The sequence below is a fragment of the Pseudophryne corroboree genome, chromosome 3, assembly GCF_028390025.1.
Source record: "Pseudophryne corroboree isolate aPseCor3 chromosome 3, aPseCor3.hap2, whole genome shotgun sequence".
NCBI classification, from domain to species: Eukaryota; Metazoa; Chordata; class Amphibia; order Anura; family Myobatrachidae; genus Pseudophryne; species Pseudophryne corroboree.
This window is the reverse complement of record NC_086446.1, coordinates 632,012,066-632,025,491: the sequence shown is the minus strand read 5'-3', so window position 1 is coordinate 632,025,491 and position 13,426 is coordinate 632,012,066. Positions and strand designations below refer to the sequence as shown.

At 46.2% G+C, this 13,426-nt stretch overlaps 1 protein-coding gene and 1 long non-coding RNA gene across 4 annotated transcripts in view; one reads left to right on the top strand and one right to left on the bottom strand.

Annotated features, from left to right (window-relative positions):
- Positions 1-13,426, bottom strand: part of PRKG1 (protein kinase cGMP-dependent 1) — a 1,872,748-nt gene that overhangs the window by 1,769,924 nt on the left and 89,398 nt on the right. The window lies entirely within an intron of this gene.
- The window catches only part of LOC135058104 (uncharacterized), an 81,826-nt gene that overhangs the window by 2,229 nt on the left and 66,171 nt on the right, over positions 1-13,426 (top strand). For both annotated transcript variants that reach the window (XR_010244604.1, XR_010244603.1), the window contains exon 2: positions 6,014-6,089. This is a non-coding gene — a long non-coding RNA (uncharacterized LOC135058104). The remainder of the gene's footprint in view (positions 1-6,013; positions 6,090-13,426) is intronic.

Below are 13,426 nucleotides of genomic sequence, written 5' to 3'. Positions count from 1 at the left end.
TGCTCTACCTGGCGCAGTGTGTATAACGTGCTCTACCTGGTGCAGTGTGTGTAACGTGCTCTACCTGGCGCAATGTGTATACGGTGTTCCAACTGGCGCAATGTGTGTAACGTGCTTTACCTGGTGCAATGTGTATATAACGTGCTCTACCTGTGTGGTGTAATGTGAATTGGTACTGTTATGTGGCCATGCTCTTTCCCCATGAAGCCACACCCCTAAATTTTTGGTGCGCGCCTTCGGCGCGCACTGTCCTTGGTTTGAAGTATGGCAGGGGGACCACCAATTTACTTTCTGCCAGAGGGCACTGAAATGTCTAGTTACAGCTCTGGGGCAGAGTGTCCTGTTGGCTACACAGCCCAGCAGCATTGTCACCCCCTCCTCCCCCTCGCAATACTTTTGTAGTGTCCAAATCAAGTCTGTTTTTATATTTGAATAATTAATAAGATTAATATGAACCTTCATTCCGATGGGACCCAGAAAAGGACAGATAGGACCCCAATTTTTAAAAGTGAGGGGTCCGTGGGACCCACTTTTTTTGGGGCTCCGCGCGATCACTGACACTTCTTTTTTATTTTTTTTTCAAAAGGAGAACCACACTCCTTATCTGGGAGCACGCGTGCCTTAGGTGTATGTAAATATAACTATTACTGTTCCCATATTATGGTGCCCCCCCTTTCATTTTCTTCTGGATCCGCCCCTGATGGAAGGTATATATGCAACTACACATGCCGAGCTTAGCACTGAAGACAACCTCACCTCTGACCATGGGAGCATACAAAACTCCTCAGTGTGAAATAGTGGATTTACTTTAACCAAAAAACTTTAAATAGTACACCAGGAGAAAAGGATATTTAAAGAATGGACTCTCAATAGACCTAGAAGACTGATATAGCCAAGGGCAGAAGGCTCTACCTTGTGTGCTGCCTAAATAGGCACCTAATTACCTAAACAGCCACCCCAACTCTCAGCTTCCTGCTCCTAGCCTCCTCCTTGCCGTACAAGTAGGTAGGGGCCAGGACAGTCCCAGGGCTCTGAAGTGCCATGGTACACCACTGGGTTAACCTGTGCAGGCAGTCTAGGCTCCCATGTCTCCACTTCATCAGAACCCAAGTCTTTACTAACTAAACTTCTTTCATCATTTATAGCTCTTTGAACCCACATTAACAGTAGGGATCTATTCTATAAAACTAAATCCTGATAAAAATGATGTCATTATGCTGATACGTGCACGCATGTATTCCAGAATGTGCACGGTACACATCATGTAAAGACACAATTTTATCACACTCACCATGCCCAGTTCAGCACCCAACCACAAGCTAGCGTCCATGTGAGTGCATGAGGCACGTTAGGTGACATGTGCACCCAGGCCCGTAACTATGGGTGTGCGAGTGGTGCCACTGCATAGAGAGCAAGCCCTGGGGGTGTCAGCCTGCAGCCAGTATCTCTGCGGCAGTGCCGCCATAAGCATGCCTTGGATACTCTAGGCACACACCCTGCAGTTTGTGCAGCTGCACTTCCCGATGCTGGCGGCCCCAGTCCCTCTGCATGACAGCGTGATGTAATGCACTCAGGGGGCACGGGCGACACAGGGTGTACTGCCATACTGTTACACTGCGGCATAGCACAGTAGCATACAGTTATCAGCCTGGTGAGGAAGAGTGGGCAGAAAGACACTTGCAACCTGCTGAATAACTGGTCACAATTATTAGTAGGATATTATAACTGTTTACCTTGTCCCAAATAAAAGTATGGGGTAGATTATATGACCTCAGCAAACCTCGGGTCATATGGGTGCTCTTGTTTTTCATTTCAACATCATAGACGCCATAAATGCAACACAAAAACAAACAACTGCGTACACTATGACATTTCTAAAACCATACATAGCACTTGAAGATGTCACCTTGTTGATGTAATTTTCTTGCACCGAAACATACGAGACTAGAAAGGACACCAAATGCTTACCAGCCATCTGTTCTTAATTTAGCTGCTGCTGCCACCTAGTGGCAAATATTAAATTAGGCAACAGACTATAGAAGAACATACTCTTCTTTTACGCAGGACCTCAAATAGAAAGAACATATGGCCTCTGTATGACAAAGTCATTTCAAACCATCAAGAGAAATCATATCTGCTTCAGTGTCACTTGGCAGCAATGTATTGCTGGAGGCTTTGTCTTCCACTATTATAAAATAGACTTGTGATCTATTACAGTCGGACCCTGTACAGCACACATGTTTACGTGCAAATATTCTCCATATGTTACTAATTATTATTAGTATGTATTATAGAATTTCAACAATGTTCTTACTCAGTTATGCAATGTATAGGCAGTTCTAGAAGGAGACACAGAAATGAGATGAGCCATGTTTCTGTATGAAGTTTCATCAGGTCCACTGATAATTAGTGCATATAACACCTAATATGTAAATATACTCTAGTATATAATGGGTGAGAATCCCAATGGCCAGGATGCCATCAGCAGCATCCATACGGTCAAAATCTTGATAGATCCCGGTAAGTATTTTAACCCTACCCCTATTCCTATCTGTAACTCACCCCTCCCATCCCCACCTGCAGCCTAACCCTAACCACCCCCCTGACCTCGCATCCGCACCCTAACCGCACCCTGTCCTTGTCCGCAGCCTAATCCTAATCATCCCCTTAGAGCCTAACCCCTGTACTTGCCCCAGGTATTCTGACCATCGGGATACGCTGTTGGTATTCTGACTGTCGTGTTTCCGACTGCTGGGATCCTGACCACGTCCCTATATATAATATCATTATACATATTTATGTGATTGCTCATAGCTTGTGAATTCTGGTGCTATCACCTCAGCGTTCATTCAGTTTGTGTACTCTAAGGAATAATTCACTCCATACAGTAATTTATTACACACATTAGATTATAGGAAACGGCATTCTTGTCATTTGTATAAAGAGATGCATTATCACATAGAAGAGGTTTGCATACGTACAGTGTACATATCATGTAATTGTAATGTAACTAATATGAATTTGCTCTCAGTGGTATACTGCCATTTAATGCAAACTAGTGATGGAAAACTTTTCACCATTCAAGGGCCACATGTGCAGCCCATTATAACAACAAATCACACATTTTCCAACATTTATAAAAGCTAAATCATAACATGAAGGGCCCCCAATACAACCACTGTCCTCCCGACCATGTGCACATTTTGGTGAAGGTATGCCTAGTCAGCGGGTTGCCAGATCATACTTTTAATAAAACATATATGAGTTACACGGGTTCTGTGGCTGAAAAAAATGGAAGGCAGACAATTGACTGCCGTACGGGATTCTGGCGGTCAACATACCTACGCCGGAATCCCGACACCATCTGAAGCAGTCGGCTGGTTTCCCCACTTGGGTGGTGGCCCATGCCACCACCTGAAGGGGAATAGAACCCAGTGGTGACCAAAGAGCCCGAAGCGTGGCAAGCACAGCGAGCCCACGAGGGGCCATGCAATGCTCGCCGCCGGGATCCTGGAGTCAGATTCCTGACTCCTGACCGCTAGGATCCCAACCACCGGGATCTCATACTGATCTCGATTAAAGTCAACCATCAACAGAATCTGTGTAATTCGTATGCATCTCTTATTGAAAGGATGATCTGGCAGTGCTAGCCTTCTCTGTGTACCCCTTTGAGGGCAGGGGAGCTATGTTATCAGCTGACATTTTATTGTCAGATAAATAAATGTTACAAGATGTAACAAACAAATCTGACATTCAACTGTAACTTCTGGGAGACCAGATTTTCCTCCATGGTTTGGACATTAGCTGTACGGCTGACACAGACGTAATTCTGCAGAAATGCTATCCATCTGTCGTCCGGTTATGTTTGTTGGACAGCGAACTAGTGCATAAGGGTGCCTAAACAACGCTTACCTTGTTTTAATCAATTAAGAAAGAATCAAGCAGCTCTGTCCCACAAAGGAAGGAGGGATACCAGGGGGGTGATGTATCTATTTACTAAGCCTAAAGGGCCCCATACACTAGAGCGATAATGCCCGATTTCAGCCCAATTCGGGCATTTGGCCCGATATATTGGCTGAAATCGGGCATTTTAGAGGTGTTCCCGAACCGATTCGATCCGATGCGCGTTCCCGTGAGCATCGGATCGGATCCTCCAGATTGAATGTGCTGCACATTCAATCTGGTCCGACCTGGGGGCATGGCTTGGGATCGCCCAGGATCGACAAGATATATCGTACGCAAATGGGAAGCATACGATGTATCTTGGCCGATCATGCCCCCCGGGAGGCTGCCGGGGTGATCGCCTGCGATCACCTCCGACATGAGATCGTTGTAGTGTATGGGGCCCTTTAGAGAGAGACAAAGTGGATAGAGATAAAGTACCAACCAACCAGCTCTTGACATTTTTCAAACACAGCCTGTAACATGGCAGTTAGGAGCTAATCGGCAAGTACTCTAACTTTCTCCACTTTATTTCTCTCCGAAGCTTAGTAAATATACTACCAAAAGAGAAAAGAGATAAAATACCAACCAATTCAATCATCTTTTAAACACAGCCAGTAACATGGCAATTAGATGCAGACTGATTGGTACTTCACTTTACAATCTTTAATACATCACCCCTCCCCCTTCCCCCCCAGCAACTGCAGTCTACTAGTCTCTTCTCTAATCTCAGGTGAGTAACAGACCCTGGAGGAGGTCATGTGATGTGGAAGTTGGCAATTCAGGCCAATGAATAAGTTCACGTTTAGTCCTATTATCTCTTTAATGACTCCCCTGAACTTCACCCACTAACCAAAATATTACTAAAAAATAAGAGCACAAAGAATACAGGCTAAAGCCACTGGGGCATAATGTAGAGAAATTACTCGACAGGGCATAAAGCAGGAAGAAGTGGAGGCAATATAAGGCTATCAAGGCCTTCTGCTGATCTACACTGGAGTAGACCATTAGGTACCTGATCAAATACTTCCACATCATGCTGGTTATTATACTGTAACTATATTTTCATGATTTTGCTTAAAAACATTGTGGAATGTTGTTTCAGATTCAAGAATTGAAAGCTATCAGCCTTGATATTCTTTGCAAATTATGTAACTATCTTTTATGTAGAAGTTGAGACAGAATTCTGCTGATCTCCTTATGTACACTAATTATCTGCAAATGATTGTTTTTTTTTGTCTAAATTTGGGATTATTCCAGATTGTAGCTAATCTTACATTAAGGTTTCACATATCCCCATATTTTCCTTGTATGTTGTACTGTAGATCACTGATGTGTTGTACATAGTAAAAGTTCCATTTACTGCAAAAGGGTAAGCCTCTTCCCACTAGCCACGTGTTTAAATGAATATATAGAGTACTATATTTCTAAATAGATAAGATAGACACAAATACTGTACTGCACAATAGTTGCAGAAAGCACTTTTTAAGTAGTGTTCATAGCATTGAATATTGCCTCAGTATTACCCAAAGTAATTTCTCCTATGCCATGAGCAAATAATGTCCTCTAGGGTAAGATAGAGTGAATTTTAGCTGCTGCAAGCTCCAGGCCTGGAAGTGTAAGGAAGGCTAGTGTACATTCCGAGTCACATAGCTGAAGTACTCCTAATTGTAACACTTGCCAGAACACATGCATATTTCTTATACATGTAGATGTTTTACATCTTTATGTGGGAAATAGAGTTTCTTCATAGAGAACTCTGCATGCGGAGTTGAAGAAATGCCATTATTCTGTCAACAAACGGACATTATCTATACCAGGGTCAGTAACCACTCTGGAATTTTCAAGTCATAGCCTCAACCGACAGAAGTAGTGTAAGTGGGGGTGGGCCTATGCAATGCTTTGCAGATCAGGTCCTACCTTGTGGAGGTACATTTTTGCATGCATTCCCATAGTGCAGAGGAAGCTGGTCCCAGGGTAGGATAATGTCACTAAACAAGTGCTGGAGAAGTAGGTGAGTGTATGTTCTTAAAGGTGGAAGAGATGTTCAGTTATGTTACTTGTTTTCCAGGGATGCGTTCAGTATCCCGGCGGTCGGAATCTTGACAGCTGCATCCCAACATTCTGAATACTGACGGATCCCGATGGTAAGTACTTGGATTAGGGTTAGACACTAGGGGAAGGGTTAGACTACGGGGGAAGGGGTGGGTGGGTTAAGTATAGGCTGTGGGAGGGGACGGTTATGGTTTAAAATAGTTACAGAGATCTGTTGGGATTCTGATCGCTGAGATGCTGCTGTCGGCATTCTGCACTGGGATATCTATCTGCACTGGGATATCTATACCAATCACGTTTACCTTGCATGGAACCTGGAGGTAGAACCCAATGTCCTCTGGTCTAGTCAGATTACTAGTGTGTGCTGGATAGGAATCACGGGATTTAATGCATTAGTAAAAGGAAGTAGCATATGGGTCACCGTCTAATGCTCAAACAAAAGATAATGGCAAATTAATTTCACTAGCAGCTTTTTCAGACACAAACGGCCCCTTACAGTATTTTCCGGGTGTGGTTCGTTTTATCGACAGTATCTAGGTCGACAATGTTTAGGTCGACCACTATAGGTCGACAGTCACTAGGTCGACATGGATGGAAGGTCGACAGGGTTTCTAGGTCGACATGTGCTAGGTCGACAGGTCTAAAGGTCGACATGAGGATTTTTTTTTTTTTTTTTGGTGTCGTTTTCTTCGGAAAGTGACCGGGATCCCAAATTAGTGCACCGCGTCCCCTCGCATGGCTCGCTTCGCTCGCCATGCTTCGGGCATGGTGCCTTCGCTTCGCTCGGCACACTTTACCGTTCCAATCGTAGTCCACGTGGATCGTTAAGTATGAAAAAATAATAATAAAAAAAAAAAATGTGAAAAACTCATGTCGACCTTTAGACCTGTCGACCTAGCACATGTCGACCTAGAAACCCTGTCGACCTTCCATCCATGTCGATCTTGTGACTGTCGACCTATAGTGGTCGACCTAAACATTGTCGACCTAGACACTGTCGATCTTCAGACCGGATCCCGTATTTTCCTGCAGTTACTATTCCTCTCTAATTGCACATTTCACAGATATTTGTATTAGCTTTGCAAAAATAAGATTTTACTCACCGGTAAATCTATTTCTCGTAGTCCGTAGTGGATGCTGGGAACTCCGAAAGGACCATGGGGAATAGCGGGCTCCGAAGGAGGCTGGGCACTCTAGAAAGATTTATGACCACCTGGTGTGCACTGGCTCCTCCCACTATGACCCTCCTCCAAGCCTCAGTTAGGACACTGTGCCCGGACGAGCTGACATAATAAGGAAGGATTTTGAATCCCGGGTAAGACTCATACCAGCCACACCAATCACACCGTACAACTCGTGATACTATATCCAGTTTGACAGTATGTAAACAACTGAGCCTCTCAACAGATGGCTCAACAATAACCCTTTAGTTAGCAATAACTATTTACCAGTATTGCAGACAATCCGCACTTGGGATGGGCGCCCAGCATCCACTACGGACTACGAGAAATAGATTTACCGGTGAGTAAAATCTTATTTTCTCTAACGACCTAGTGGATGCTGGGAACTCCGAAAGGACCATGGGGATTATACCAAAGCTCCCAAACGGGCGGGAGAGTGCGGATGACTCTGCAGCACCGAATGAGAGAACTCCAGGTCCTCCTCAGCCAGGGTATCAAATTTGTAGAATTTAGCAAACGTGTTTGCCCCTGACCAAGTAACAGCTCGGCAAAGTTGTAAAGCCGAGACCTCTCGGGCAGCCGCCCAAGATGAGCCCACCTTCCCTGTGGAATGGGCTTTTACTGATTTAGGATGCGGCAGTCCAGCCGCAGAATGCGCCTGCTGAATCGTGTCACAGATCCAGCGAGCGATAGTCTGCTTAGAAGCAGGAGCACCCAGTCTGTTGGGTGCATACAGGATAAATAGCGAGTCAATTTTCTTGACTCTAGCCGTCCTGGAAACATAATTTTTCAAGGCCCTGACTACGTCCAGTAACTTGGAATCCTCCAAGTCCCTAGTAGCCGCAGGCACCACAATAGGTTGGTTCAAGTGAAAAACTGATACCACCTTAGGGAGAAACTGGGGACGAGTCCTCAATTCTGCCCTCTCCATATGGAAAATCAGATAAGGACTTTTATATGACAAAGCCGCCAATTCTGATACACGCCTGGCCGAAGCCAAGGTCAATAACATGACCACTTTCCGCGTGAGATATTTTAGATCCACGGTTTTTAGTGGTTCAAACCAATGTGATTTTAAGAAACTCAACACCACGTTGAGATCCCAAGGTGCCACTGGAGGCACAACCGGGGGCTGAATATGCAGCACTCCTTTTACAATGTCTGAACTTCAGGTACTGAAGTTAATTCTTTCTGGAAGAAAATCGACAGAGCCGAGATCTGTATCTTAATGGAGTCTAATTTTAGGCCCATAGACACTCCTGCTTGTAGGAAATGCAGAAATCGACCTAGTTGAAATTCCTCAGGTGGGGCCTTTTGTGGCCTCACACCAAGCAACATATTTCCGCCATATGCGGTGATAATGTTTTGCAGTTACATCTTTCCTGGCTTGAATCAGCGTAGGAATGACTTCCTCCGGAATGCCCTTTTCCTTTAGGATCCGGCGTTCAACCGCCATGCCATCAAAACGTAGCCGCGGTAAGTCTTGGAACAGACAGGGCCCCTGCTGCAGCAGGTCCTGTCTGAGCGGCAGAGGCCATGGGTCCTCTGATATAATTTCTTGAAGTTCTGGGTACCAGGCTCTTCTTGGCCAATCCGGAACCACGAGTATCGTTCTTACTCCTCGCCTTCTTATTATTCTCAGTACCTTTGGTATGAGAGGCAGAGGGGGGAACACATAAACCGACTGGTACACCCACGGTGTTACCAGAGCGTCCACAGCTATCGCCTGAAGGTCCCTTGACCTGGCGCAATATCTTTTATAGCTTTTTGTTGAGGCGGGACGCCTTCATGTCCACCTGTGGCCTTTCCCAATGGTGTACAATCCTTTGGAAGACTTCTGGATGAAGTCCACACTCTCTCGGGTGGAAGTCGTGTCTGCTGAGAAGATCTGCTTCCCAGTTGTCCACTCCGAGAATGAACACTGCTGACAGTGCTAACACATGATTTTCCGCCCATCGGAGAATCCTTGTGGCTTCTGCCATCGCCATCCTGCTTCTTGTGCCGCCCTGTTGGTTTACATGGGCGACTGCCGTGATGTTGTCTGATTGGATCAGGACCGGCCTTTTGAAGCAGAGGCCTTGCCTGACTCAGGGCATTGTAAATGGCCCTCAGTTCCAAAATATTTATGTAGGGAAGTCACCTGACTTGACCAAAGTCCCTGGAAGCTTCTTCCCTGTGTGACTGCCCCCCAGCCTCAAAGGCTGGCATCCATGGTCACTAGGACCTAGTCCTGTATGTCGAACCTGCGGCCCTCTTGAAGATGGGCACTCTGCAGCCACTACAGTAGAGATACCCTGGTCCTTGGAGACAGGGTTATCAGCCGATGCATCTGAAGATGTGATCCGGACCACCTGTCCAACAGGTCCCCCTGAAAAGTTCTTGCATGGAACCTGCCGAATGGGATTGCTTCGTAGGAAGCTATCATTTTTCCCAGGACTCGCGTGCAATGATGCACCGATAACTGTTTTGGCTTCAGGAGGTCTCTGACTAGAGATGACAGCTCCATGGCTTTCTCCTCCGGGAGAAACACTTATTTCTGGTCTGTGTCCAGAACCATCCCCAGGAACAGTAGACGTGTCGTAGGAAACAGCTGTGTCTTTGGACTGTTTAGAATCCAACCGTGCTGTTGTAGCACTTTCCAAAATAGTGCTACCCCGACTAGCAACTGCTCCTTGGACCTCGCCCTTATAAGGAAATTGTCCAAGTACGGGATCATTAAAAACTCCCCTTTTTCGAAGGAGTATCATCATTCCGGCCATTACCTTGGTAACACCCTCGGTGCCATGTACAGTCCAAACGGCAGAGTCTGGACTTGGTAATGGTAATTCTGTACCACAATCTGAGGTACTCCTGGCGAGGCTAGTAAATGGGGACATGCAGGTAAGCATCCTTGATGTCCCGGGATACCATGTAATCCCCCTCGTCCAGGCTTGCAATAACCGCCCTGGGCGATTCCATCTTGAACTTGAATTTTTTTATGTATGTGTTCAAGGATTTTAAATATAAAAAAGGGTCACACCGAACCATGCGGTTTCGGTACCCCAAACCGTGTGGAATAGTAACCCCGTCCTTGTTGAAGTAGGGGCACCTTAAGTATTATTAATTGCCTCTAGCACAGCCTCCCTGCTTGAGGGAGTTGTCGGCAAGGCATATTTGAGGAAACGGCAGGGGGAAGACATCTCGAATTCCAGCTTGTACCCTTGAAATACTACTTGAATGAAACAGGGATCCACCTGTGAGCGAGCCCACTGATCGCTGAAATTTTTGAGACGGCCCCCCACCGTACCTGGCTACACCTGTGGAGCCCCCGCGTCATGCTGTGGACTCAGAGGAAGCGAGAGAAGAATTATGATTCTGGGAACAGGCTGACTGGTGCAGCTTTTTCCCTCTTCCCTTGTCTCTGTACAGAAAGGAAGCGCCTTTGACCCGCTTGCTTTTCTGAAGCCGAAAGGACTGTACCTGATAATACAGTGCTTTCTTAGTCTGTGAGGAAAACTGAGGTAAAAATATTTCTTCCCAGCTGTTGCTGCGGATACGAGGTCCCAGAGACCATCCCCAAATAATTCCTCACCCTTATAAGGCAGAATCTCTATGCACCTTTTAAAGTCAGCATCACCTGTCCAGTGACAGGTCTCTAATACCCTCCTGACAGAATGGACATTACATTAATTTTGGATGCCAGCCGGCAAAATATCCCTCTGTGCATCCCTCATATATAAGACGACGTCTTTAATATGTTCTCATGTTAGCAAACTAGTATGTTTGACAGGGTCACCGACCACGCTGCAGCAGCACGCTCTGCAGGTTTCAGTCTAGTACCTGAGTGTGTAAAACAGACTTCAGGATAGCCTCCTGCTTTTTATCAACAGGTACCTTCAAAGTGTCCGTTCCTAAAACGGCAGTGCCACCTATTTTGACAACCGTGTGAGCGCCTTATCCACCCTAGGGGATATCTCCCAGCGTAACTTATCCTCTGGCGGGAAAAGGTACGCCATCAGTAACTTTTTTGAAATTACCAGTTTCTTATCATGGGGAACCCACGCTTCTCACACACTTCATTCATTCATCTGATGGGGGAACAAAACACTGCCTGCTTTTTCTCCCCAAACATAAAAACCCATTTTTAGAGGTTAATGTCAGAAATGTGTAACACATTTTTTATTGCCGGGATCAAGTCACGGAAGTTCCTAGTGGATTGTGTATATGTCTCAACCTTGACGACACTGGAGTCAGACTCCGTGTCGACATCTGAGCGGGCGTTTTTGAGCCCCTGATGGCCTTTGAGACGCCTGGGCAGGCGCGGGCTGAGAAGCCGGCTGTCCCACAGCTGTTACGTCATCCACCCTTTTATGTAAGGAGTTGACACTGTCGGTTAATACCTTTCACCTAACCATCCACTCTGGTGTCGGCCCCACAGGGGGCGACATCACATTTATCGGCATCTGCTCCGTCACTATATAAGCCTCCTCCTCAAACATGTCGACACAGCTGTACCGACACACCGCACACACACAGGGAATGCTCTGACTGAGGACAGGACCCCACAAAGCCCTTTGGGGAGACAGAGAGAGAGTATGCCAGCACACACCAGAGCGCTATATAATGTGGGGATTAACACTATAACTGAGTGAATTTTCCCCAATAGCTGCTTGTATATACAATATTGCGCCTAAATTTAGTGCCCCCCCTCTCTTTTTAACCCTTTGAGCCTGAAAACTACAGGGGAGAGCCTGGGGAGCTTTCTTCCAGCTGCACTGTGAAGAGAAAATGGCGCCAGTGTGTCTGAGGGAGATAGCTCCGCCCCTTTTCCGCGGCCTATTCTCCCGCTTTTTTCTGGATTCTGGCAGGGGTATTTACCACATATATAGCCTCTGGGGCTATATATTGTGGTATTTTTGCCAGCCAAGGTGTTTTTATTGCTGCTCAGGGCGCCCCCCCCCCCAAGCGCCCTGCACCCTCAGTGACCGGAGTGTGAAGTGTGCATGAGGAGCAATGGCGCACAGCGGAAGTGCTGTGCGCTACCTTGGTGAAGACTGATGTCTTCTGCCGCCGATTTTCCGGACCTCTTCTTGCTTCTGGCTCTGTAAGGGGGACGGCGGCGCGGCTCCGGGACCGAACACCAAGGACTGGGCCTGCGGTCGATCCCTCTGAAGCTAATGGTGTCCAGTAGCCTAAGAAGCCCAATCCGGCTGCAAGCAGGCGAGTTCGCTTCTTCTCCCCTTAGTCCCTCGCTGCAGTGAGCCTGTTGCCAGCAGGTCTCACTGAAAATAAAAAACCTAATTCTATACTTTCTTTCTAGAGGCTCAGGAGAGCCCCTAGTGTGCATCCAACCTCGGCCGGGCACAAGATCTAACTGAGGCTTGGAGGAGGGTCATAGTGGGAGGAGCCAGTGCACACCAGGTGGTCATAAATCTTTCTAGAGTGCCCAGCCTCCTTCGGAGCCCGCTATTCCCCATGGTCCTTTCGGAGTTCCAAGCATCCACTAGGACGTTAGAGAAATGTATTTTAACATGCCGAGGATGATGTTACAACACGAGATTATCCAAACACTCATCGTGATTACACTTCTTTTCTATGCAGTTGTCAATCAATATTATTAATAATATCCTTTATTTATAAGGCACTACAATGGGTCTGTAGAGCCGTACAAAGCGATAAAACTGACAATGAAAAATTTATACTATAGACAGTATATAAATTCACATAGAAAAATCATTACAGTGTGCATATAGCAAAATAATGTTGAGAAGCCAAAGGGGAGGGGACCCTGCCCATACGAGTTTACAATCTATAGGGAATATGGATTCAATGGGGACATATACTACAAAGTCTGAGCCTGATTCACAGATGTGCACAATACCAAATATTTGCTACCGTGTGTTGCGAAAATCCCTAAATGCTCCTAAAGTGCATGCGTTACACATTGTGTATACACAAAGGCACTGCTGCGATTGAGACTCATAGTTTCAGTAACGTCTTGGCTAAGTGACGGGTATTCATGGACAGTAGCTAAACAGACACACGGAGATGGTCTGTCTTATGGTGCAAGTTTCAATGGTGCGACCGATGGTGGTGTGTAAAGATGCACTGGGAGGTATTACAGTCTCTACAGACACTCGTAGTGGGAATCTTGGTCCTTGCACATTCATACGCACGAATGTACACCAGGGAAGAGCTTTGTAGCAGCATTTGTATAAAGGGGGTAATTCAGATCTGATCGCTGGGCAGCGATTTTTGCAGCCCTGCGA